This window comes from Pan troglodytes, chromosome 14 (assembly GCF_028858775.2).
Source record: "Pan troglodytes isolate AG18354 chromosome 14, NHGRI_mPanTro3-v2.0_pri, whole genome shotgun sequence".
NCBI classification, from domain to species: domain Eukaryota; kingdom Metazoa; phylum Chordata; class Mammalia; order Primates; family Hominidae; genus Pan; species Pan troglodytes.
The window spans coordinates 68,979,082-69,006,416 of NC_072412.2; the positions used below are offsets into that span (position 1 = coordinate 68,979,082).

General features: G+C 33.8%; 1 long non-coding RNA gene across 1 annotated transcript in view; it reads right to left on the reverse strand.

Moving 5' to 3' along the window:
• Window positions 1-19,557, reverse strand: part of LOC134808231 (uncharacterized) — a 147,292-nt gene extending 127,735 nt beyond the window's left edge. Inside the window, exons 1-2 of the long non-coding RNA XR_010150768.1 lie at window positions 19,517-19,557; window positions 18,711-18,818 (exon numbers count right to left, since the gene is read on the reverse strand). This is a non-coding gene — a long non-coding RNA (uncharacterized LOC134808231). The remainder of the gene's footprint in view (window positions 1-18,710; window positions 18,819-19,516) is intronic.
• Window positions 19,558-27,335: the final 7,778 nt, after the last annotated feature.

Here is a 27,335-nt window from a genome sequence, read left to right on the forward strand (position 1 = left end):
TGCTGGCAAGAACGTAGAACAGGAGCTGTCATTCATTGCTGGTATGAATGCAAAATGATACAGCCACTCTGGAATATAGTTTGACAATTTCTTAAAAAGCTAAACATAGCTTTATCCTATGATCCGGCAATCATGCTCCTAGGTATTTACTCAAATGAGATTAACACTGATGTCAAAACAAAACCTGCACACGAATGTTTATAGCAGCTATTTATAGTTTCCGTAACTGGAGGCAACCAATATGTAAATGGATTTAAGAATACCTGTAGTACTTCCGCACAAGGGGATATTACATAGCAATAAATCGTAGCTATGAAGCCACAAAAAGGCATAGAGGAAACTTAAATGAATGTTGCTAAATGAAAGAAGCCAGTTTGAAAGGCTGCATTTTACTTCAATCATATAAAGCTCTGGAAAAGACACTGTAGGGACAGTAAAATGATCAGTCATTGTCAGAGGTTTGGTGGCAAAGGGAGAGGTGCACAGAGGATAAAGAAGCACAGGGGAGTTCTAGGGTGATGAAACTATTCTGTATATTTTGATGGTGCATATTTAACATTATCTATTTTTCAAAACAGAAGAGTATACTTCAGCAAATAAAATTGTATCAATATAGGCTCATCAATTGTTAAAAATTTGCAACCCTAGAGTAAAATGTTAATAGTATGAAGAACTCTGTGTGAAAGGACTATTTTTAAATTTTTTTTTTTTTTTTTTTTTAGACAGAGTCTCACTTTGCTGCCCAGGCTGGAGCGCAGTGGTGTGATCTCTGCTCACTGGAACCTCCATCTCCCAGGTTCAAGTGATTGTCCTGCCTTAGCCTCCCGAGTAGCTGGGACTACAGGCACCCACCATCATGCCCAGTTAATTTTGTATATTTAGTAGAGACGTGGTTACACCATGTTGACCAGGCTGGTCTCAAACTCCTGACCTCCAGTTATCCTCCAATCTCAGCCTCCCAAAGTGCTGGAACTACAGGCATGAGCCACTGTGTCCGGCCTATTTTAAATTTTTTTAATGAAGGAGAAATAAAGACATTCTCACATAAACTAAAATAAAGAAAATCTGTCACCAGAAGTGCTCTTTAAGAAATTCTAAAGGGAGTCCTTCAGGCTGAAAGAGCCGAATAAATAGCACTGGCAAGGTTAATTACATAGGTAAATATAACTGTAACTGATGTTTTACACAATTAGTTACAAAACAGTCTAATGGACTTACAAGGTATAAATTTGCATGTCTAAAGTAGCACAAAGGAGGGGGAAAAACGTATATCAGAAAAACATTTATATGTACTATTGTAATTGTTATTATTAATCTGAATTAGACTTTTTAAAAAGTTAAGATGTGCTTAATATCCTGAGAAATGGCCAAGCACGGTGTCTCATGCCTGTAATCTCAGCACTTTGGGAGGCCAAGGTGGGTGGATCACCTGAGTGAGGTCAGGAGTTTGAGACCAGCCTGGCCAACATGGTGAAGCCCTGTCTCTACTAAAAATACAAAAAAAAAAAGCCGGGTGTGTTGGTGGGCACCCTGTAATCTCTGCTACTTGGGAGTCTGAGGCAGGAGAATCGCTTGAACTCAGTAGGCGCAGGTTGCAGTGAGCCAAGATCGCACCATTGCACTCCAGCCTGGGCAACGAGAGCAAAACTCCGTCTCAAAAAAAAAAAAATTCCTGAGAAATGACTTAGAATATGATTAAAACATATAGTTAATAAAAGCAACTTAAAATATACACCAAAAATAAAACACATAACACAAAATAAGGCAGCAATGGAGGAAGGAAAGGAAAAAAGCATGCCATAGTGAAAAACATAGCATGTAAATAACAAGTAGTTGTAATCAATAACCTATCAATAATTATATTTCATGTAAACTTTTTTGAGTAAATGCTAAGATTATCAATCTGGATTAAAAGAAAAAAGACAGGCTCCAATTATATGTTGTCTACAAGAGATGCACTTTAGGTTCAGAGACCAATAAGTTGAAAAGTCTGAATCAACTTAAAAGAATTGAGATATTCAAAGTATTTTCTCTGATTACAATGAAATAAAATTGGAAACTGATAGAAAGAAATTTGGGATCTCTGAAAATATTTGGAAAATAACACAGTTCTAAATAACCCTTTTGTTAAAGAAGAAATTACAAGACAAATGAGAACACACCACAGCCAAATTTATGCTATACAAATAAGCTGTGTTTGGAGCAAAATTTTTAGCTTTAAATGCTATAAAAAATCTCAATTTAACACACAAATGTGAATTTTCAAATTTAGGTGGGCTGGAGCAAGATGGCAGAATTAAGAGGCTCTATCAATTGTCCTCCCTGCAGGAAGACCAAACTTGACATCTATCTACACAAAAAAAGGAAACTTCATAAGGACCAAAAATTAGGTGAGTAGTCACTCACAGTACCTGATTATAACTTCATATTACTGAAAGATACACTGAAGAGAGCAAGAGAGACAGTCTTGAATTGTTGACACCATCTCTTCCTCATCCCCTGGCAGTGGCCGCATGGCAAAGAGAGTCTGTATGCTTCGGGAGGCAGAATACAGTGATGGTGAGACTTTGCAGTGAATTCAGTGCCGCCTTGTTATAGCAAAACCAGGCTATATTTAGCTGATGCCCACCCACGGAAGGAGCATTTAAAACAGCCCTAGCCACACAGAGGGGAGTTGTCCACCTTAGTTGTTGGAACTTGAGTTCCAGCAAGCTTCACCACATGAGTCCCTGTGCAAACTTGAAAGACAGTCTAGGCCACAAGGACTGCAACTCCTAGGTAAGTCATAATGCTGAGCTGGGTTTAGAGCCAATGGACTGTGGTGGGGGGCAGACAACATGCTGAGATACCAGCAACAGCGGCTAAGGGAGTGTTTGTGCCACATTTTTCCCAACCCCAGCCTGTACAGCTCACAGTTCCAAAAGAGACCCCTTTCTGCTTGAGGAGAGGACAGGGAAGAGCAAAGATGACTTTTTTCTTGCATCTTGGATACCAGCTAAGCCATAATAGAATAGGATACCAAGCAAAGTCATGAGGCCCCCATTCCAGGCCCTAGCTCACAGACAACATTTCTGTACACACCCTGGGCCAGAAGTGAGCCTGTTACCTAGAAGGGAAGAACCCATTCCTGGCAGGGCCCATCACCTGCTTACTAAAGAGTCCTTGGGCCCTGAATAACCAGCAGAGATAACCAGGTACTAGGTCATGGGCCTTGGGTGAAACTCTGAAACCTGCTAGCTTCAGGTGGGACACAGCACATACAAAGCTGTGGTGGCTGTGGTGAGAGACTCTATCTGCTTGAGAAAAGCAAAAGGAAAAGTAAAGCAGTCTTTTTCTTGTACCTTAGGAACTAGCTCAGCAAAAAAACTTGTACCTTAGGAACTAGCTCCAGGCCTCGGCAATTGGATAACATTTACAGACCTAGATGTGGGCCAGAAGGGAGCATGCTTCCCTGAACACTGAATCCCAGGCCTGGCAACATTACCACAAGCTAACTGAAGAGCTCTTGGGGCTTAAGTGAACACTGACGAAAGCCCGTCAATACTTTCCATGGGCCTGTGCTGGTGGTAGACATGCGGTGAGCCTCCTCTGCCTGTGGAAAGGAGAGAGAAGAGTGGGAATAACTGCATCTTGTAGTGTGAGTGCCAGCTCAGCAGCAGCACAATACGATACCAAGTAATTTTTAAGGTTTTTGGCTCTAGTCCTTGGCTCCTGGATGGCATCACTGGATTCACCTGGGCCTAGGGCAATGCAGAGTACTTTGGGAAGACAAAAATACAAGTCTATGTGGCTTCTCCACGTTCTGATTGTACAGCCCTAGGACGTTGAGCAAACATAGATGGTAGCCAGTTAGTAGTTACAGTGGGCTTTTGGCAAGATCCAGTGCTGCACTGGCTTCAGGTCTTAGCCAGTACAGTCCCAGTGGTGGTGGCCACAGGTGTTCTTGTGTCACCCCACCCCTAGCTTCAGGCTACTCAGGACAAAGGAGACAGAGAGAGAGAGAGAGAGAGAGAGAGGGAGAGGGAGAGAGAGAGAGGAGAGAGAGAGAGAGACCATTTGTTTGGGAAAAAGTAAGGGAAGAGAACAAGAGTCTCTGTCTTGTAATCCTGAGGTTCTTCTGGACCTTATCCATGACCACCAAGGTGGTACCTCTACAAGACTACAAGAACATGACATTATTGGTCTTGAGGTGCCCCCTAAGCAGATATGGCTCAGATCACAATGCCCAAGTCCTTTTAAAAACATAGAATGCCTTCCTATGAAAAACGTGTAAAAATAAGCCCAGACTACAATGACTGCAATAAAGACATAACTCTTCAATGCCTGGACACAGATACATCTACAAACTTCAATACCATCTAGGAAAACCTGACCTCACCCAAAGGAAATAAAAAAGGTGTCAGGGACCGATCCTACAGAAACAGAGATATTTTACCCTTAAGACAGAGAACTCAAAATTTTTTTTGCGAAACACAAAGAAATTCAAGATAGCATAAGGAAGAAATTCAGAATTCTTTCAGATAAATTTGACAAAGAGATTGAAATAATTAAAAAGAATCAAACAGAAACTCTGGAGCTGAAAAATGCAATTGACATACTGAGGTGATCAGAGTGTTTTAGTAGCAGTATTGATTTAGTGAGCTGGAAGACAGGCTATTTGAAAATATGCAATCATAGGGGACAAAAGAAAAAATAAAAAAAATGAAGCATGCCTACAGGATCTAGAAAATATCCTCAAAAGGACAAATGTAAGAGTAATTGGCCTTAAAAAGGAGGTAGAAAGAGAGATAGTGGTAGGAAGTTTATTCAATAACAGAGTACTTTCCAAACCTAGAGAAAGATATCAATATCCAAGCACAAGAATCTTATAGAACACCAAGCGGATGTAACCTAAGAAAGAGTACCTCAAGGCATTTAATAATCAAATTCCCAAAGATCAAGGATAGAGAAAGGATCATAAATGCAGCGAGAGAAAAGGAACAAATAACTTACTATGGAGTTCCAATATGTCTGGCAGCAGACTTTCCAGTGGAAACCTTATAGGCCACTGAAATGTTGATTATGTATTCTGCAACTTTACTGAATTTATCAGTTCTATTTTTTTTTCTTTTTCTGATGGACTCTTTAGTTTTTTTTCAAATATAAGATGCAATCATCTGCAAACAAGGATAATTTGACTGCTTCCTTTGCAATTTGGATGCCTGTATTTCTTTCTCTTGTATGATTGCTCTAGCTAGGGATTCCAGCATTATCTTGAATAACAATGATGACAGTGGGCATACTTGTTGTATATATATTTCTTATACAGGCATTGTAGACATTCTCTCTAGGTTATCAAAAATCCATTTATGACCTTCCTCCTCTGTATGTCCATGTGTACCCATTGTTTAGGTACCACTTATAAGTGAGAGCATGTAGTTTTTGATTTTTTTGTTTCTGAGTTACTGGGGACTCCAAAAAGGGGGAGGTTTTGATGGGGGCGAGGACTGAAAAATTATCTATTGAGTATGATGTTAACTATTTGGATGATGGATATACTGAAAGCTCAGACGTCACCATTATGCAACATATTAATGTAACAAACCTTCATGTATACACCCTGAATCTGTAAAAAGAAACTAAATTGTTTAAAAAGACCTTTCTTCTTACTAGTAGAGACTCGATTTTGCTTACATATAATTATCAAGGAAGTTGTATTGAACTAAGAGTAAAATTTGAATTGTGAAAACTGGAATCACAAGAACTTGTTTTGTGGTTACAGTACAAGCATACGTACATATTGGTAATAAAATTGGGGGAAAACTGACATTTTGAGAATGCTAAACAGAATAGAAAAGTATAACTCATGAGGTTATGATGCTCAAAAGACTGTCAGGATAATAACAACAATAGAGATGAAGTTCAAAATCTATGGGCTAACAACCGCAGTTAAAGATTGCAGAATAAGGGCATGTTTTATGCTTCTTGATTCTATAACATACAGAAAACAACAAAAATAGTGTGAAGGAGATGAAATAATGATACGATCCATGAAAGGTTAAAATCACCACAAAAAATGGTGACAATAATGAAGAATATCTATTATTTGTTTTTAAATCAGGGAGAATGAACAACAGTGACTTATAAAAGACTGACAATGTCTTGAAATGTAAATGAACATTTCTAAAAGTCTCAATAAATTATTTACTTCTATATAAAATGATATGTTTTAGAAGGAACTGAAAGGGCCACAGGAAGTGGAATACTGTAGTACTATCCCTGTAGTACTATTTCCACATTACCACACTAAAATATGAATGTAACAGGCTAAGATTAAAATTAAACTACTTAGATATTATATATTTAAATTCTATAATTCATACTTTAAACTTTAAAAAGTGCTTGGAGATGTAAGAGGAAGTTCAGAATAATCACAGCCATCACCTGCAGCTGCTGATCAAAGTCAGCCATGGTAAGCACAAAATATTTTAAGACCAAAAAAAAGAAAACTATTATTGTCTTTTCTCCAATTATTTTCAATAACTTAGAATACTTTTTCATAAAACCTTCTGAATTCTGAGCTTCTGAATTATTTCCTTTCTTTTAAATGGTAATAAAATTAAAGCTAAGAGGTGTAGAAATAACATTGCACAAATACTTCTCCATAAATGGAAACACGGATCCTAGAAAAGAAGAGTAGATTTCAAGAAGACACAACGTCTGAAAAGTAAACTGGTAGAGCTCTAAAATACATAACTAAATGAGCAGATAAATTAACAAACTCCAATTATGGGAAATATATCCACAGAGCAGACAAAAGTAGAATCTAGTAAAAAACAGTCCTGAAGAAAATATTAGATATGAACCATAGACAATTCCATAAATATGGAATTGGTGTTTCTAAAAAGAAAAAGAGTAAATTATATTAAATAGTTTTCCACACATTTTAATATATGCATATATACATATATAATAAACAGGTAAATGTGTTTTTTAAAAAGTTTCTGAGTATAGAAAATCTGCAAAATTATTACATATTCATTTCATGAGGCTAATATAACCATGACACTAAGTACTAACAAATATGTAATAAAAACAGAAATTAGGGGCCAAAAATTATTTTTCAGAAGTCCAAATAACAAAATAATTCTAATAAGATGTTAAAATAAGTAGATAACATGTGGCTTTAGCAAAAATTAAACAGACTGAAATTAACTACTGTTAGAGCACATACACATAAATGGTCACTTTCATACAATGCTGATAATACTAAAAAATATGTAATGTCACTTAGTAAGGCATTTGAATGTTTTTAAGCAAAAATTCAAATTAACATTTTTTGCTCTATTTGTGAATATATGGGCACAAAGATTTATATACACAAGGCTTTAAAAGTATCAAATTATTGCTCAGAATCACCTTGGTGCAAAGCAATAAAAACAATCTGAATATCTATTAATTGGAAAATAGATAAATTACACTACCTACAATCTTAGAATTGTTATTTTAAAAGTGTAGGCTCTGTATTATATTTGATATATCCAACAAATATTTATGACACGCCAGGCAAGCAAAATAAAAAAAGAACACAGATGAATCTAATGACCAACATGAGATAATATTCCCGACTCCACTCTGAGAACTTCCTGAGTATTGCTTCATCCTATTTCTCAGGGAAGCCCTCCCCTAAATTCTGTGTTCCTTTTCTATGGCTTACCCATATTCACCAAAAATACATTAATACTTTTTTTTGACTAAATATAATTTAGTTAAGATTTGGATAGATTAAGTTGTTTCACCTTGTGTGGACATATCAAATTTTATCATTTTATTCTCTTTAATTATTCCCAGGTTTTTAATGTTATAAATAAATTTATGAAAATTATGTACGTTTTCTCATAAATAAATATGAGGGAATTTCAGGGATACACCTTTAAGAATAGACTTGCTGGAAATGGAACAATAGAGTACTTCTGAGTGTGAAATGTAATAACCCTATATGTCAGGATTTAAAAATACTTTTAAGAATGAAGAAGTTACAGCAACATATTGTTTAATTCCCATCATATATATTTCATATCATAGAAGAAATCTTATCATAAGTTAAATCATCATTGAACCACTGAAGAATTACCACAAATCTCCAAATTCGCCAGTTGTAAAGAGGCTCACGAGAACATCTTATAACTTTCGGGGAATACATATCGTGCCTTTTTATTTTATTTTATTTTATTCATTTATTTATTTATTTTGTCAACTTTTTATTATTATTATTATACTTTAAGTTCTAGGGTACATTTGCACAACATGCAGGTTTGTTACATATGTATACATGTGCCATGTTGGTGTGCTGCACCCATTAATTCGTCATTTATGTTAGGTATATCTCCTACAGAGTAAAATGTGTCATGTTCTAACTACTTTAATGACACCAAGTTTTTATACCAAAACTTTAAAAAATTGTACAAAGAAAAGTAAATAAATGAAATTGTTTAAATAGACCCAAAGCACTTAATTTTTAGTAATTTCTCACGGTACAATCTTGCAGATTTTTCACCTGTGCAAAAATAAATTCCCATCGAATTTCATAGTTAAACATTAGTAATAAAACAATAAAGCTTTGAAGAATAACACAGGAGAACATATTACTAACACTGGATTAGGCAAGGATTCTGTAAACCAGGTGAAAATGAGAAGCATAAGCTGTGCAACAATTGATTGTTTATCAAACGAAAGCATTAAAACAGTAAAAATACAATTCAAAATTAAAAAGATATACTCACAATACATGTGACAAGGTAATTTATACAAATTATGACTTAGAATCGTCAAACAATTAATAAGAACAAGACTTAGATACTTGCAAAGAGGAAGTATAATTGACCAAATATATATATGCTCTAACAGTAGTTAATTTCAATCTTTTTAGTTTTTGCTTAAGCCACATGTTATCTACCTATTCTAACATCTTATTAGAATTATTTTGTCATTTGGACTTCTGAAAAATAATTTTTGGCCCCTAATTTCTGTTTTATTACATATTTATTAGTACTTAGTGTCATGGTTATATTAGCCTCATGAAATGAATATGACTTAGATTATCACACAAATCTGTATTATTATCAATATTAGTACTCATCATTCAGCAACTGAGAGAACATTGTTTACAAATTTAACAAAACTGTATATCTGAGAATTATTAATCTTCTAAATCTAATTTGTATTTATAGAATACTACACACACTGCACAAAATGCACTATTTTCAAATATACGTGGTATATTCACCAAGATAGTTCATACAATAATCCATAAAATAATTCTCAGTTAAGTAAGAAAATTGAAAACATGATAACTGAATCCCGACAGATAAAGACAACTTTAGCATGGGCTCACAGTCCAAAGAGAGCTATATAAGGAGGGTATAAACTTTGCCTTAGACATTTTTGAGACCTCTTTTTTTACCATAAATTGTACGTTACCCATGTTTCATTCAGAATAAAATTCTAATTACAAAATATTTTGTTTGGAGCTTTACATTAATTTTCCCAGCATATATTTCTATCCTTATAAACAGTGCACTAATACTAAAATATCTTTAGTCAGATTCTCATATTTTCTAGTATTGATCATGGGAAGCTCTCTGTTTCTCTTTTCTATTCTATTCAGCCATTAAGACACAGCACAAATTAGATGTTCTTTTAATAAAATTGTATGGTCTTTCTTGAGCCTACAATGGAAGGTGTCTCCTTTCTCTGCTTGAACGTATATATACCATAAAAATAATATTGTGACTGTATTTTTGTAACTGGTATTTTCATTGTTTATCTCTTCTTCTGTTAACCTCTTGATTGTTTTGATTATTGCTGCCTCCCACTATTTACCCGCCCTGGACTGTGGCAAATACTCACTAGACACCTATTGAATTGAATAGTAACTTAACAATGTTTATTATTTTTAAATGAAATACTTAATGATCAAGGAACATAGCATATGCAGGGACTTTTTATTTTATTTTCTTCCCAGCAAATATACCTAATACTATGATGACATTTCTTAATAAATATTGAATTTCAGCAAGTTAAATTAGATTATATTCAATTTTAATATTACCATCAAAAATGTTAGTCAACTAAACTACTTATTATTTGAAAGCCTACTACATACCAGACACAGGATCTAGGAAATTAATTAAATATTCTTTTCAAGCCTCAGAAAAAAAACTTGTAAGGTGGCTCAAATTTCCTCAATATACAATATTCTTTCTAAGCTGGAAAATTTTTAAAAGCAAGATGTACAATATATGAGTTACAAATTCTTACTGTCTTTTTTCTAGAAATGATTACCATGACCTTTTTTGGAACTTTTTTATATCTCTCTTGATTTCAACATGATGTTATAAAAATGTTAAAATGCTGACAATATTTATTGGTACTACATTCAGGTAATGTCTAGGAAGCTCCGTAAACTCATGAATAATGTGATGTAACTGCTCATGAATACTGAGTACAGTATACTATCTGATCCACTCCTTATGAAAAAATATAGAACACTATAAATAGTGCCTGAATTTTTATTAGTTCAATTAAATAAATTTATTCTCTAATCTGAAAGTAATTATTTTCATTAGTATTTTGTTGAAATATTTTTCTCCTGGATTTTGGAGACTAACTTACTATGGTGTATTAGCTTCCTATTGCTACTGTAACAAATTACCACAAAATTTGTGGCTTAAAACAACACAAATGTATCATCTTACAGTTCTGAAGGTCAAAAGTATGAAGTATAAATTACAGGTTAAAATCAAGGCATCAAGAGAGTTGTGTTCCTCCTAGAGATATTACGGGTGAATCCATCATTGATATTTTCGGCTTTTACAGAACACCTGCATCCCATTGCCCATGGGCCTTTCCTGCATTTTAAATGCATTACTTTGTGCATCAAATCTCTGTTTCCTTTATCTTTCTGATTCTCACCCTCCTCCCTGAATCTCCTCCTTTCCTCTTAAAAGAACTCCCATGATTCCATTAGGCCCACTCAGACAGTCCAGCATAATCTTCCTGTATCAGCATCTTTAATTTAATCTAACTACAAAGTTCCCATATCAGTTTGCTAGGGCTGCCATAACAAACTACCACAGAATATGTGGCTTAAACAACAAAAATTTATTTTCTTACAGTTCTGGAGGCAAAAAGACAAAGAGCAAGGTGTTGGCAAATTTGAATTTTCCTGAGGCCTCTCTTCTTGGCTTGCAGGTGGCATCTTCTTTTTCCAACCTCGCATGGTCATTCCTACATGCATGCATCTCTGCTGTCCCCGCCTGTCAAATTTCCTCTTTTTATGAGGAAAACAGATTGGATTCGGCCCCATTCTGACAGCCACATTCTAACTTAATAACATCTCTAAAGGCCCAATTTCTAAATACAATCACATTCTGAAGTACTGGGTGTAGGGAGACAACATATAAATTTAGGAGGAATATAATTCTGCCTAATATAATTCAGCCTATACTTCAACCAGTTATTTTTAACATATGAGGTAATACACTCACAGGCTCCAGGGATTAGGACATGGATATATTTGGGAAACCATTATTCCATTTACCACATATGATTTCTATAACTACTTATAACTACTTATCTAAAAAGTTAACTTTTAGATAAAAGTTAAACTTATTTAATTACTCAAGCCCAGAAAGGTGGATAACTTTTAGAAGAAGACATAAGTCTCTTCTAGGTTTTGTGCTCCTATTCTGACATCTGTTTTTAAACAAGCATTATTGCTAGTATTACTTAATTGCAACATATTAGATAAAAGGTAGAAAGTTTTTTTCAGCAGTGAAAAATGTATTTTTCTTAATGTTGATTTCAGAATTCAAAGCCTAACTACACGTAGGCTTTTTATTATGCTTCATTTTGTAGTGTAAATGTTTTACTTTTTTGATTCTAAATAGACTAAAGGTATATGTCTTAGATATTTGAGAAATCCAATGAAATTTTTTGTATTTTTCACCTTTTATTAATACATTGAGCATATTAGCAACTTACTTTAATGAGCATTTTCTTCATTAAATTTTTTATCTCTAGAGAATGTTGTCTTGATATTCCAATTCACTATATTCTTACTAATTACTACAAATGAAGGTAGACAATTTATCTTTGACTGTTTGCTAACAAAAAATACATTTCAAAAATGAGCGGCATTTGGCCAGTTCTCATTGGGTCCTTCTATGGCTATTCTTAATCATATTTCAATTTATGTTGTTAAATTATTTTCTGGTATTTTGTAATGCCATACTAACACACATGGTTATCTCAGTAAAACAAACAAGTGAATAAAACACTCTGCTTTTTGACAATGTCATCCCATTCAAACTGGCATAATGTATTTGTTAAGATTTATTTTCTCTCCCCTCGAAATGTTACACTTTATATCCAAGGGATCATTTAAACACCTTCGGTAATGATAGAATACAGTAAACTCAACTTTAGTGTCATAGACACAGTTCAGCATCACTAGGGGCCTTATTAGTAAGGCATGATATATTTAATGTTCTACATTTAGTGCTTAGTACTGTTAAATTTCGTAGTATTTCTTGGCTGAGTGAATTCCCAAAACATTCAGTAGAGTGAATTCCCAAAACATTAAAAAAATAATTTAAGAAGCTGTTATTTGTATACATATTTTTAAAATAGAAATACCTACTTATATATGTTAATTCCAAAAATTAGTATCTAAATATTTATTATTACTGTGTATTTACTGGTTGTGCAAAATGCATTTGGTTTCCTTTAATTGAATGACCTTGTCAAGAATTTAAAATTCCAGTTTGAAGTATGTTTCAACAATGGCACAAAGGCTTTTGTTTTAACTTACTTTAAACTTTGAAAGGATTTCAGGGTGTATTTTATAGACAGTTACATTATAAACTTAAACTGGATTTATATATTACTGTGGAAGTACTATATATATTGTCTTCAATAGGTATTTCCACATGCCTTTGTTGTACTGACATTATTATTATAATGCATTTAACTGAAGAACAGAGTATTTTAGCAAACCTAACAACAAAAGCTGCTGACACAGGGCATGTTAGCATTTTCATTAGTTTCTTGATGAGGTGCCGCATCTGAATCAATTAAAATTTCATGTGGCAATCTAACTTAATTGTTAGGGACACTAACATGAGCCAGTTAGCTTTTTTAATGTGATTGCTTGCAGGAAAGTGGAACTAGTAGTGTCCTAGCAGCTAGAAGGTCAAGGTAATTTGGATGTTGACATCATGCCTTTATCAGAGCTGAAGATTGAACTTGTAAACTAATGCAATCAAAACCCATCCATGGCTGCACATTCTCAACAAAATTATATTTACTATTTCGATTTTGAGTCAGGAACTGATAAAAATTTTAGAATCAATATTCCACAAACTTAATGTTTACTTATTAAAAACAACAGATAACCAAAAGTATAATTGTCTTAGGAAAGACAGGAAAGTGTATATATTTTCAAAATATTTTTTAAAAGACTATTAAAATAAAATTAAGATCAGTAACAATTAATTGACCTTAACTTATAAATATTAACAATGGCAATAAATATAAACCTCATGTGGACAGGACACATAAGATATGGATCGTGTTTTATTCAAAAGTTTGGTTTTAACCAAATAGAATCATTCATGTCAAATGTATGATTAAATCATATTTTCACTAATGGTGAGATTAAAGCATAATTTTTATTTGAACAGTTCATTTCTTGATGTTTGTTTTCATTTTTAGTTACTGTGAAATTTAAAACAGAATTTTACAAACCATATGTATAAAAATAATAAAAATCCTAAAGACGATAAAAATCCATGTTTTCTTATTTTATCTTTTTTATGAATGCAAAGTACATATGAATGGGAACTTTTGTTCTCTCTAGTGGAAAATGATACAACATTCTCCAGCTTATAGTTTACTTAGATTTTTCATTATTTTCTCAGTAATAAAACTGATTGAATCAAATACAGTATCTTGGAATAAAATATACCCTGAAATCATACTGAAAAGTAGGTATAATAATCTCATAGGAACAACAAGGCATGTACTATTCAAATCGGAAAGTTATTTTTCTTTCTTTTACTGACTAAATAGCGTATTATCTAGTAACACACTTACTTCTTGCTAAAATCTTTATCGAGTAAACTGTACGCATAACTCATAATTCATTGAAAGGGAAGTTTTATGACACAGATAATGTCCATTTGCCTGCACAATTGAGTCCCAAAGTATAATGAATCTAGGCCTGTCTTGAGCAATTAGAAACAAATTTGCAACGGTTTCGAAACATTAGTTTTTAGCTGACAAAGAGAGAGAAAGAGACTGTTAGAGAAAGAAGATAAAATTTTAATAAATAATCTTATACTACTTATGTTTTATTTTAATTCTCAGGAACACAGATTAATGAACATAACTTATTTATGTTTCAGAAATTTATTTAAAAAATTCTGTTTAGAATTTTGCTAATTAATGCCTAATTATTTGAGGTTATATATGTGTCCAAATATGGCAGTGCCTATTGACCATATTAACAGTTTATAATTACAGTATGTTAACTAATACAGGATTTCAGAAACCAAAGTAGTCTTAAGCCCATTTATTTATATGAAATGACCATACTGTCAATACTGTTAATGAATTGAGGAAATTATTTATATGAAAATATAAATATGAAGATTTAAAATACAAGTTATACAACATTGATTACAATATTTAGTGCAAGTAAAATATGCTCATTTGATTGACTATAGAAAATATTCACCTAAACATTAGATGTAATCATTCACAATAGCCAAGATATGGAAACAACCTAAATGCCCATCACAAAGGAATAGTTAAAGGAAATGTGGTATACATACACAATAGTGTATTATTCAGTATTTAAAAAGAAGAAAATCCTGACATTTGTAACAATATGAATGGGCTTGGAGAATATTTTGCTAAATGGAATAAGTTAGATACAGAAAGACAAATATTGTGTGGAATTTAAAACAGTCAAACTCATAAAACAGAAAGTAGAACTTTGTTGCCAGGTCCTGGGAGGAGGATGTAATGAGGAGGTGTTGGTAAAAGGGTGTAAACATTCAGGCTTGCAAGATAAATAAGTTCTGGAAAGTTACTGTACAACATAGGGACTACGACCAAAAATATTGCATTGTATAAACAAAAATTTGCTAAGAGCATAGATCTTATGTTAAGAGATCTTACATAAAAGAAAGAAACAAAACAAGAACATAAAACCAAAGCAGGCAGAAGGAAACTTTTGAGGTGATGGATAAATTTCTGGCATTGCTTATGATGATGATTTCATGGGTGTAGACATATCTCCAAACACATCAAACGGTATACAATAAGTCTTTACAGATTTTTGTATGTCAATACAATCTCAATATAGATGCTAAAAAATCAGCTGTAGCTAATTTTGGTTGACAAAATTTTAGAATTTTAGTTGTGCTTCATATTTCTGGAGGATAATGTGTAAGATTCTTTATCTTTCAGGATTATTGTAAAACATGAAATAAACAGATTTGAGAGCAGAAGAGTCCAAAATTACACTTCAGTAGTTAAAATGTATAAACTCAAATCCTGTTCAAGTTTTTCTTCTTTTCCTTCTTTTCTTTTTCCTTCTTCCTGCACTAAATTATCTAAGTATTTTTCCCCAGAAAAAAATCAATAATGATATAAAATTGAGCCAAAATTGATTGTAGATGTTATCATAGACTGCCTTGAAGATAGACATAAGCTTACTAATATAAAATAGCCTAGCCCAAAAGCAAGTTATTGATCAATAAATTTTTATATTATAATCCTAATACTTGTCAAACACACAATTTTATACTTTCGGCCCAGATAGCCCAATGGCATTTTAAATAATATGGAATTATGTGGTGTCATTAGCCAACTGGGGTCAATTGCTACATAAAGATTTTTGTTACAGAGAAATCAAAGATAAATCTGAACAGAGTAGCATAAAGTTTAGGCTAAGTAGTATAAGTTTTTATTTTAAGGTACCTAAAATTGAGGCAGTTTGTATATGTAAACCATTTGTTTTACAGCTGTATTCAAAGCTCTATGTTTTGTGAAAGCTTGGAAGCAAAGACTTCCAGAGTTTTGTTACTATGGAGAGAACTTCCCTTTCTCTCAGGTATAATGACTGTATATTTTTGGCTGTCAGGTCCATCGCTTTGTTTGCCACCTAACAACACAAATTATTAATCAATAGCAATTTCCCAGGACACTAACTGATTCTCTATAAGGAACATTTTCAAAAGAAGGTGGGTACTAAGAAGGAATAAGATTAAGTATTAGTTAGAAGAAACTCTGAATTTCCACATTTATTAACCTAATTCAAAATGGGAGTATATTTGGATAAGATGAAACTTTGTCACTTCAAAATTAGAATCCTTGCATTATGTAATGATGAATATAGCCAGTTACAAAATCATAAACCTAAGTAAAATGGCAGATAACATTAATAAAGAAAATTTATAAAATTTAAATGCAAAGACTACAGAATTACCCCCTAATCTGCAATTTGGCTTCCCATGATTTCAGTTAATTGCAGTACAGTACAATAAGATATTTTGAGAGCAGAGAGAAAGAGACTACATTCACATAACTTTTGTTACAGTATATTTTTATAATTTTATTTTATTATTTAATATTATTGTTGTTAATTTCTTACTGCACCTAATTATAAGTTAAACTTTATCATAGATATGTTTGTATAGGAAAACACATAGCATACATAGGGTTTGCTGCTATCTGTGGTTTCCGGCATCCATTGGGGGTATTGGAAAGTATCCCCTGAGGATTACGATAAAGTACTAACCGTTAAAAAAAAAACTGAGAGAGTGACCCCACCTGAAATAACACATAGGACATAAATTTAAAGGGTGAATAAGAGGAAAATTTTAATAAATTTTTAAAATTTAATAACATTTATCTTTTTCCAAGTCTCAGTTACGGTCACACTAGTTTTTTCTGAGTTACTACATTTGAAAAGTCACTATCACGCATCCAGGTCCACAAGTTAAAAATGGAGAAACACCTCTACTTCTCACATTTATTTTACAATAGAACAGCATAACATGGTAATCTGCTTTGTAAGCATCCCTAAAATCCATTTAATTATCTTTATTACCACCTCCATAAGCTAGTTTAAGCTACCAACTTCTATCTCCCAGACTACTGCAATAGATGATTAACTGCGCATACACAAGACCAACTCCTCTAATCTATTATTTAGAGAGTAACCCAGAAAAATCTTTGCAAAATGCAGATCTGATTATTTTTCTTCTATGCTTAATTTCTTTCAATAGCCTCACTTTTATCTTGTGGCAAATAAGGGCACCACTTTAAATGACCTCTTTCAGCTTAATGTCTCTCTCTCTCTCTCTCTCTATTTCTTCCTGTCACACTGGCCTTCTTCCTTTTTTTAAGATAAAATTCATCCTCAAATATTCTAGTACATATATTAATATCAATAGCTATTGAAATGTAATTGAAAATACATCTAAATAAAAATGGTTAAAAAGTTAAAACCTTCAATCAAAGTTTCAAATAATCAATATATTTGTGAATAAATTCTCAAGCCAACTGGGTTAAAATTTAAAAATAAACATAATTTAAAATAAGATAGAAATCTGAAAAGTTGCAATATTTAAGTTGGCTGTGCTATAAAAAGAGGTTAATTTTCCTACATTGCTAGAAAAACTGCTATTGATACTTGCTTTATTTTTTTTGGAGGAAAATTGCTCAGTATCCAAAATCTACAGTGACATACAACTTGGTTCAGCCAGCATTTCATAGAAATCATAGTCTATATCCATAAAAATATACTTATGTATTAATATGTTGATTATAATATCTCAAAATAGAAATGAAATGTCCATTTAAAGGTAAATGAAGATAATGAAGTATAATGGTAATCAAATGCACCAAAACCCAGCATATTTATAGTTTATTATGGCATAAATAGTGGATGGAACAGAAAAGAAATTTGTCATATTATCTTCTCTAACTACATTTCTTACATTGCATCCTCTGACTCCTCTTGAAGGTGATAATGAACTGTTAAACAAACAGCTATATAACTACAAGCCACCTAACCAAACAAATCTACAGCCACCTGGAAATACTTCTCTTTTATGAATGCCTCTTCCAACTTTTTAATTTTTCTTTAGGAATATATTAGTGTTTTCAGAGTGTATACACAGCTGACATGTTAAGCACCTTACATTTCATTCTAATTGTTGGCCAAATTTACTGGCAATTAAGTAGTATGTATGTTTTGATTCCTCTGAGTTTTTAAAATAATTGTACTTATGTGTAATAAAGAAGGAGTGGGTTAGTGAAGTCATTGTTAATTGCATCAAAAAAAATCTGTTGGGAAAGTTAATCAGAACTTAAAACTCATTTCCTATGGGACTGCACTTTCTATGTAATCATATCCTCGAAGAGGTTATATAGTGTGAAATTGTAGGAAAATGTGAGAAACTAATGCAGAGATTTTCATCACTTTTGAAACACAGCCAATTCCACAATATTTTTAGCTAGATAAGAAGTTTTGGTAAAATTAGACATAGTATCACATATATAATATTGTATCACCATTAATATAAAGTTAAAAATGATACTAAGCAGACAGATTTAGGTATCACCTCTATCTCTAGAGATTTATATCTGCTTACTCTGTGTCTTTCAGTGCTTCTCACTTCTTTGACCTCTTCATCTCAATCAAAACTCCTTTACCTACTCGCAGAATAATTATGCTGCCGTAGAAAATCCTGATGGCCATTCTGTCAAAATACGTTCATAATATTACTACCTCTCATCGCTTCTCTTTATAGCACCTTCGTACATGCCACTCTTATCTACTGTTTTATTCCAATCGCTTCTTAACTGGTTTTCCTAGTTATATCCTGTCCACTGTTGATCATTGATCATTGTCAAGAGCAGCTATATTCCAATTTAAACATAAGGCAAGTTAGAATATGATGTCGGTTGTGTTCAAAACACAGTTAACTCAAAGAAAAAAAAAGCTAAAGTCATGTAATGCCTAAAGGACTCTAACTGAATAGAACACCAGTTACGACTCTGACATCATTGTGTTATTTTACTCTTTTCACTTACTTCACTATAGCCACACTGATTTCAAGATACTAATCTGTGGTGTTTTAGTGATGAACTAATATCTATATACAGCTGCCAAAGATTGAAAGTGAAAATGTGCCTTCAATTTATTTTGTGGCAAGGTGTTGAGGCAATGTTGAAGGACATGCAAATTATGTGCTGAGCAGTACTTTACTACAAGATTGTCACTAATATTTTGCATTTTCAATGAGCTCTACCCTGACCTTCCTATTTAAAATTACATCTCCTGAGATTCTTTCTTTTCATCATTCCTAATTTATCCTCCCACCACCCATTTATGCTTATCAACTTCTAATATACAATCTGTGACCAATCGTATTTTCCAAAGGTGGCACCATCTCACTTTTACATTTTAGCAGTCTGACATTGGTGGAGTCTAATTGTTCTCCTCTTGAATCTAAATTGGCATTCAAGTGACTGCTTGAACTATAGAATGCAGGAGAAGCCATATTCTGAGAATTCTATGACTATGTCATAAGATGTCTTGTAGCCTCCACACAATTCTCTTAGAATTCTTGTTCTTGGAACTCTCCCTTTTAAAATGCAAGCACCATGCTATGTGATGCTCAAGTCACATGGAATGGTTAAATATATTAGGTTAGTGCAAAAGTAACTGTCGTTCTTGCCATTGCTTTTAATATTTGCACCAATCCAAGGTCCAGCTGAGCTCTCAAATGACATCCAACATTTACTGCCAGACACTGATAGGTTTTGAATCTGTGACTCCACCCAAATTATATGTTGAATTGTAGTCCTCAGTGTTGGAGGTGGGGCCTGGTGGGAGGTGATTGAATCATGGGGGCAGAGTTCTCAAGAATGGTTTAGTGACATACCCTCAGTGCTAAACTCATGATAGTGAGTGAGTTATCATGATACCTGGTTGTTTTTAAGTGTGTAGCACTTCTCTCCTCTCTCTCTTTCTCCTGCTCCCACCATGTAAGACATTCCTGCTTCCCCTACCCCTTCTGCCACAATTGAAAATTTCCTGAGGCCTTCCCGGAAATCAAGCAGATGCCAGCATTATGTTTCCTATACAGCCTGCAGAATTGTGAGCCAATTAATCCTCTTTTCTTTATAAATTACCCAGTCTCAGGCATTTCTTTATAGCAATGCAAGAATGGACTAATACACACATAAATGAACTCTCTTGGATATCCAGCCTAATTAAGCTTTCAAATGTCTACTTCAGACTCAGCAAACAACAGAATGCAGCAGTGAGAGAAATTCCAAGTAAGAACCGCTCTTCAGAGCCTAGACATTCCACAGATACCTAAAAGAGAAAAATATATTCTGGCTTCTTGTTTGTTTTAAGACATAAATGGTCTTTTTATTTTTAACATAGCAATAGATAATTATTATTTGTCATGTTTATTGTATTTTCTAGCCAAATAATATATAACCTTCATTAGGCCAGGACACTTACCCTTCTGCTTGTTCAAAACTGTATTTCCAAATATGATATAGTGTTTGACACCTGTTACATACTCAAGAATTATTTATTGGTTGATGATTGTAATAGTTAATTTTATGTGTCAAACTGATGGGCTCACAAGATGCACAGACATCTAGTTAAGTGTTATTTCTGGGTGTGTCTGTGAGGGTGTTTCCAGAGGAGGTAGTATTTGAATTAGACTGAGTGCAGTACATCGTACTCACTTATGTGGGTAGACACCATCCAATACATTGAATTCCTGAATAGAGCAAAAAGATAGGGGGAGGGGGGAATTCTCCCTTTCTCTGCTTGACAACATGAACTGGAACATTGATCTTTTCCTGTGCTAGGCACACTTAGTTCTCAGGTCTTCAGACCTGGACTGGAATTTACATCATTAGCCCTTTACACTACACCTCCAGCTTTCCTGGATCTTCATCTTGCAGAAGGTACATCATGGGACTTTTCAGCTTTCATAATTACATAAGCAAATACCTTAAAATAAATACCTTATAATAAATAAATAAATATATGCTCAAGTGATTGTGGAAGATTAGATATCCCATTCTCTACCATCTACAAGCTGGTATATAGTATATAGTGACATAAGTAAATAAATACATACATACATATTTTATACATCTATGTATACATACATATATATATATGTTCAGACACACCTCTATGTTATATGTTTGTGTGTGTGTATGCTATAGGTTCTATTTCTCTAGAGAACACTGACTAGCACAATGGATGAACTTAATATATGACACTGTATTCTAGAACTATAGCCTATATCTCTAGTTAATTTTTTATATATCCTGTACCTGTAGTTAATCACTTTTGTTCGACTTCCCCAATTTTCTTTCAAACTCACTCAATCCTTTGTCGAAGTTCTCATGTCCTAAATTATTTTTATTTTTATTTTTTTCAATAAGAACACTTAACATAAGATCTACCATCTTAAAAACATACACACAATACAGTATTGTTAATTTCCTTTTCAATTGAAATTAGATACATTATAACACATTGCTCTAAGTAAGACTCTTTTACGCATACCTAGTTTTCTTCCTCTTTGCCTCATCCTACTTACTAGAAAATCCTAACTCTGATGAAAACTGGCTTTTTGAGATCTTTATGTCTATACTGAAGCAGCGACACAGAGCTGAAGAGACGTGCATAACTTTGTTTACTGATCTTACTTTAAATTTATGACTGAAGGATTCAAGTGAAATCTCAGCATTCACCAGCATCCTATTACTGCTTTTAGTCAATTGTCCTCCTACTCTAGCAATACATTAATTTACAAATTCTCTTATTGCCAATCTATAACACTGACTCTTCTTTTCTCAACTGTTGACTTTGTTTTTATTTCTCTGAGAAAATGGAAGCACCGTAAAGACAATTCACTCATCCTCTGCCACCAAATTTACAAAACTACTTTCTTTTGAACACATATAAGATCAACCTTTGTTATGATGATGAACAATGTTTATATTTCGATTTAAGCCAAACCACTCTCATTAGCATGCTGGATTCCTTTCATTTTTATTTATTTATTTATTTAGAATTTATCTAACTATTGTCTCAAAATATAATATCTTTTCTTTTTTTTTTTTTTTTTTTTTTTTTAGAGGAGGGTCTGTCAGTCATTTAGGCAGGAGTGCAGTGGTGTGATTATAGCTCAATACAGCCTCAAACTCTTGGGCTCAAATAATTCACCTACCTCATTTTTTTTCTTATCAGTTATTGGGGTACAGGTGGTATTTGGTTACATGAGTAAGTTCTTTAGTGGTGATTTGTGAGATTTTGGTGCACCCATCACCTGAGCAGTTAACACTGCACCCTGTTTGTAGTATTTTATCCCTTGGCCCCTTCTTACACTTCCCACCCTTCCCCTCAAGTCCCCAGAGTCCATTGTATCATTCTTATGCCTTTTTGTCCTCAGAGCTTAGCTCCCACATATCAGTGAGAACATACAGTGTTTGGTTTTCCATTCCTGAGTTACTTCACTTAGAATAATAGTTTCCAATTTCATCCAGGTTGTTGCAAATGCCGTTAATTCATTCCTTTTTATGGCTGAGCAGTATTGAAAAAAAAAATATATATATATATATCTCACAGATTCTCTATCCACTCATTGATCAGTCATTGATTGATGGGCATTTGGGTTGGTTACACAATTTTTCAACTGCAAATTGTGCTGCTATAAACAAGCATGTGCAAATTTCTTTAATAACTTATTTTCCTTTGTATAGATACACAGTAGTGAGATTGCTGAATCAAATGGTAGTTCTACTTTTAGTTCTTTAAGGAATCCCCACACTGTTTTCCATAGTGGCTGTACTAGTTTACATTCCCACCAGCAGTGTAGAAGTGTTCCCTGATCACTGCATCCAAGCCAGCATCTACTGTTTTTGATTTTTTGATTGTGGCTGTTCTTCCAGGAGTAAGGTGGTATCATATTGTGGTTTTGATTTGCATTTCCCTGATCATTAGTGATGTTGAGCACTTTTCATATGTTTGTTGGCCATTTGTATATCTTTTCAGAATTGTCCAGTCATGTCCTTAGCCTACTTTTTAATGGGATTGTTTGCTTTTTTCTTACTGATTTGTTTGAGTTCATTGTAGATTTTTGATATTAGTCCTTTTTCAGATGTACAGATTATGAAGACCCACTCTGTGTGTTGTCTGTTTACTCTACTGACTGTTTCTTTTGCTATGCAAAAGCTCTTTAGTTTAATTAAGTCCTAACTATGTATATTTGTTTTTATTTCATTTGCTTTTGGGTTCTTGTTCATGAAATCCTTGCCTAAGCCAATGTCTAGAAGGATTTTTCTGATATTATCTTCTATAATTTTTACAGTTTCAGGTCTTAGATTTAAGTCCTTAATCAATCTTGAGCTAATTTTTGTTTAAGGTGAGAGATGAGGATCCAGTTTCATTCTCCTACCTGTGGCTAGCCAATTATCCCAGCACCATTTGCTGAAAAAAGCTGTCCTTTTCCCATTTTATGTTTTAGTTTGCTTTGTCCAAGGTCAGTTGGCCATAAGTATTTGGGTTTATTTCTGGGTTCTTTATTCTGTCCCATTGGTCTGTGTGCCTATTTTTATATCAGTACCATGTTGTTTTAGTGACTATGGCCTTATAGTATAGTTTGAAATCAGGTAGTGTTATGCCTCCAGATTTGTTCTTTTTGCTTAGTCTTGCTTTGGCTATGCAGGCTTTATTTTGGTTCCATATGAATTTTAGGGTTTTTTTTTTCTAATTCTGTGAAGAATGATGGTGGTATTTTGATGGGTATCGCATTAAATTTCTAGAACGCTTTTGGCAGTATGGTCATTTTCCCAATATTGATTCTACCCATCCGTGACCATGGGATGTGTTTCCATTTGTTTGTGTCATCTATGATTTCTTTCAGCAGCATTTTGTAGTTTTCCTTGTAGTGGTCTTTAGCCTCCTTGGTTAGGTATATTCCTAAGCATTTTATTTATTTATTTATTTTTGCAGCTATTGTAAACAGGGTTGAGTTCCTGATTTGATTCTCTGCTTGGTTGCTGTTTGTATATAGAAGAGCTACTGAATTGGGTACATTTATCTTGTATCCAGAAACTTTGCTGAATTCTTTCATCAGTTCTAGGAACTTTCTGGAGGAGCCTTTGGATTTTTTGAGGTAAGCAATCATATTATCAGCAAACAGTGACAGTTTGACTTTCTCTTTACTGATTTGAATGTCCTTTATTTCTTTCTCTTGTCTGCTTGCTCTGGCTAGGACATCCAGTAGTATGTTGAAGAGGAGCAGTGAGAGTGGGCCTCCTTCTCTTGTTCCAGTTCTCAGAGGAAAAGCCTTCAACTTTTCTCCATTCAGTATTATGTTGACTGTGGGTTTGTCATAGGTGACTTTTATTACATTGAGGTGTGTCCCTAGTATGTCAATTTTGCTGAGAGTTTTAATCATAAAGGGATGCTGGATTTTGTTGAATGTCTTTTCTGCACCTATTGAGGTGATCATGTGATTTTTGTTTTTATTCTGTTTATGTGGTATATCACATTTATTAACTTACATATGTTAAACCATCCCTGCATCCCTGGTATGAAACCCACTTGATCTTGGTGGATTATCTTTTTGATATGTTGTTGGATTTGGTTAGCTAGTATTTTGTTAAGGATTTCGGTGTCCATGTTCATCAGGTATATCAGTCTGTAGTTTTATTTTTTGGTTATGTCCTTTCCTGATTTCAGTATTAGAGTGATGCTGGCTTCACAGAATGAATTAGGGAGGGTTCCCTCTTTATCTTGTGGAATAGTGTCAAAAGGATTGGTACCAATTCTTCTTTGAATGTCTGGTAGAATTCTGCTGTGAATCCATCTGGTCCTGGACCCTTTTTTGTTGCTAATTTTTAAGTTACCATTTAAATCTCCCTGCTTGTTATTGGTCTGTTCAGGGTATCCAGTTTTTCCTGATTTACACTAGGAGGATTGTATTTTCCAGGAATTTATCCATCTCTTCTGGGTTTTCTAGTTTATGTGCATAAAGATGTTCATAGTAAGCTTGAATAATCTTTTGTGTTTCAGAGGTGTCAGTTGTAGTATCTCCTGTTTCATTTCTCACAGAGGTTATTTGGATTTTCTCTCTTTTCTTGGTTAATCCTGCTAATTGTCTATCAATTTTATTTATCTTTTCAAAGAACCAGCTTTTTATTTATCTTTTGTATTTTTTTCATTTAAATTTCATTTAATTCTGCTCTGATCTTGGTTATTTCCTTTTGTCTGCTTGGTGTGGGTGTGGTTTGTCCTTGTTTGTTTCTCTAGTTCCTTGAGGTATGACTTAAAATGTCAGTTTGTGCTTTTTCAGTCTTTTTGATGTAGGTGTTTAAGGTTATGAATTTTCCTCTTAGCACCAACTTTCCTGTATCCCAGAGGTTTTGATAGGTTGTGTCGTTATTGCCATTTAGTTTGAAGAATTTTTTGATTTCCATGTTGATTTTGTTTTCGACCCAATGCTCATTCAAGAGCAGGTGATTTAATTTCCATGTACTTGCATGGTTTTGAAAGTTCCTTTTGGAGTTGATTTCCAGTTTTATTCCACTGTGGTCTTAGAGAGTGTTTGATATAATTTTAATTTTCTTAAAATTTATCAAGGCTCATTTTATGGCCTATCATATGGTCTATCTTGGAGAAAGTTCTATGTGCTGTTGAATAGAATGTATTTTCTGTGTTTGTTAGATGAAATGTTTTGCATATATCTGTTAAGTCCATTTATTCCAAGGTGTAGTTTAAATCAATTGTTTCTTGTTTGACTTTCTGTCTTGACGACCTGTCTGGTGCTGTCAGTGGAGTATTGAAGTCCCTCACTATTATTGTGTTGCTGATGATCTCATTTCTTAGGTTTGTTAGTAATTGTTTGATAAATTTGGAAACTCCAGTGTTAGGTGCATATATATTTAGGATTGTGATATTTTCCTGTTGGACAAGGTCTTTTACCATTATATAATATCCCTCTTTGTCTCTTTTAACTACTATTTCTTTAAAGTTTGTTATGTCTGATGTAACAATAACCACCCCTACACTTTTGGTATCCATTTGCATGAAATGCCTTTTTCCACCCCTTTACTTTAAATTTATGTGAGTTCTTATGTGTTAGGTGAGTCTCCTGAAGGCAGCATGTAGTTGGTTAGTGAGTTCTTATCCATTCTGCAGTTCTGTATCTTTTAAGTGGAGCATTGAGGACATTTACATTGAATGTTAGTGTTGAGATGTGTGGTACCATTCCATTCATCATGGTATTTGTTGCCTGTGTACCTTGTTTTTTTGTTTGTTTTTTCTTTTCCTTTTTAAATTGTATTTTTGTTTGATAGGTCTTTTGTGATTTATGCTTTAAAGAGGTTCTGGTTTGTGCAGGCACAGTAGCTCACACCTGTAGTCCAAGCACCATGGGAGGCTGAGGAGGGTGAATCACCTTAGGTCACAAGTTCAAGACCAGCCTAGCCAACATGGTGAAATCCCATCTCCACTAAAAATACAAAAAATAGCCAGCCATGGTGGCAGTTGCCTGTAGTCTCAGCTACTCAGGAGGTTGAGGCAGGAGAATCGCTTGAATCCAGGAGGCAGAGTTTGCAGTGAGCTGGTATTGCACCACTGCATTCCAACCTAGGCAACAGAGTTGGATTCTATCTAAACAACAAACAAACAAACCAAAAAAGTTTCTGTTTTGATGTGCTTCTAGGATCTGTTTCAACATTTAGAGCTTTTAGCAGCTCTTGTAGTGGTAGCTTGGTAGTGGCGAATTATCTCAACATTTGTTTGTCTGAAAAAGACTATCTTTCCTTCATATGTGATGCTTAGTTTCACTGGAAACAAAATTCATGGCTGATAATTGTTTTGTTTTAGGAATTGTTTTGTTTTTTGTTTTTGATTTTGTTTTGTTTTGTTTTGAAGATAGGGCTCCAATCTCTTTTAGCTTGTAGGGTTTCTGCTGATAAATCTGCTGTTAATCTGATAGGTTTTCCTTTTTAGGTTACATGGTGCTTTTGTCTCACAGCTCTTGAGATTCTTTCCTTCATCTTAACTTTAGATAACCTGATGACGATGTGCCTAGGCAATGATCATTTTGAGATGAATTTCCCAGATGTTCTTTGTGCTTCTTGTATTTGGATGTCTAAGTCTCTAGCAAGGCTGGGGAAGTTTTCACATTATTCCCCCAAATATGTTTTCCAAATTTTTAGAT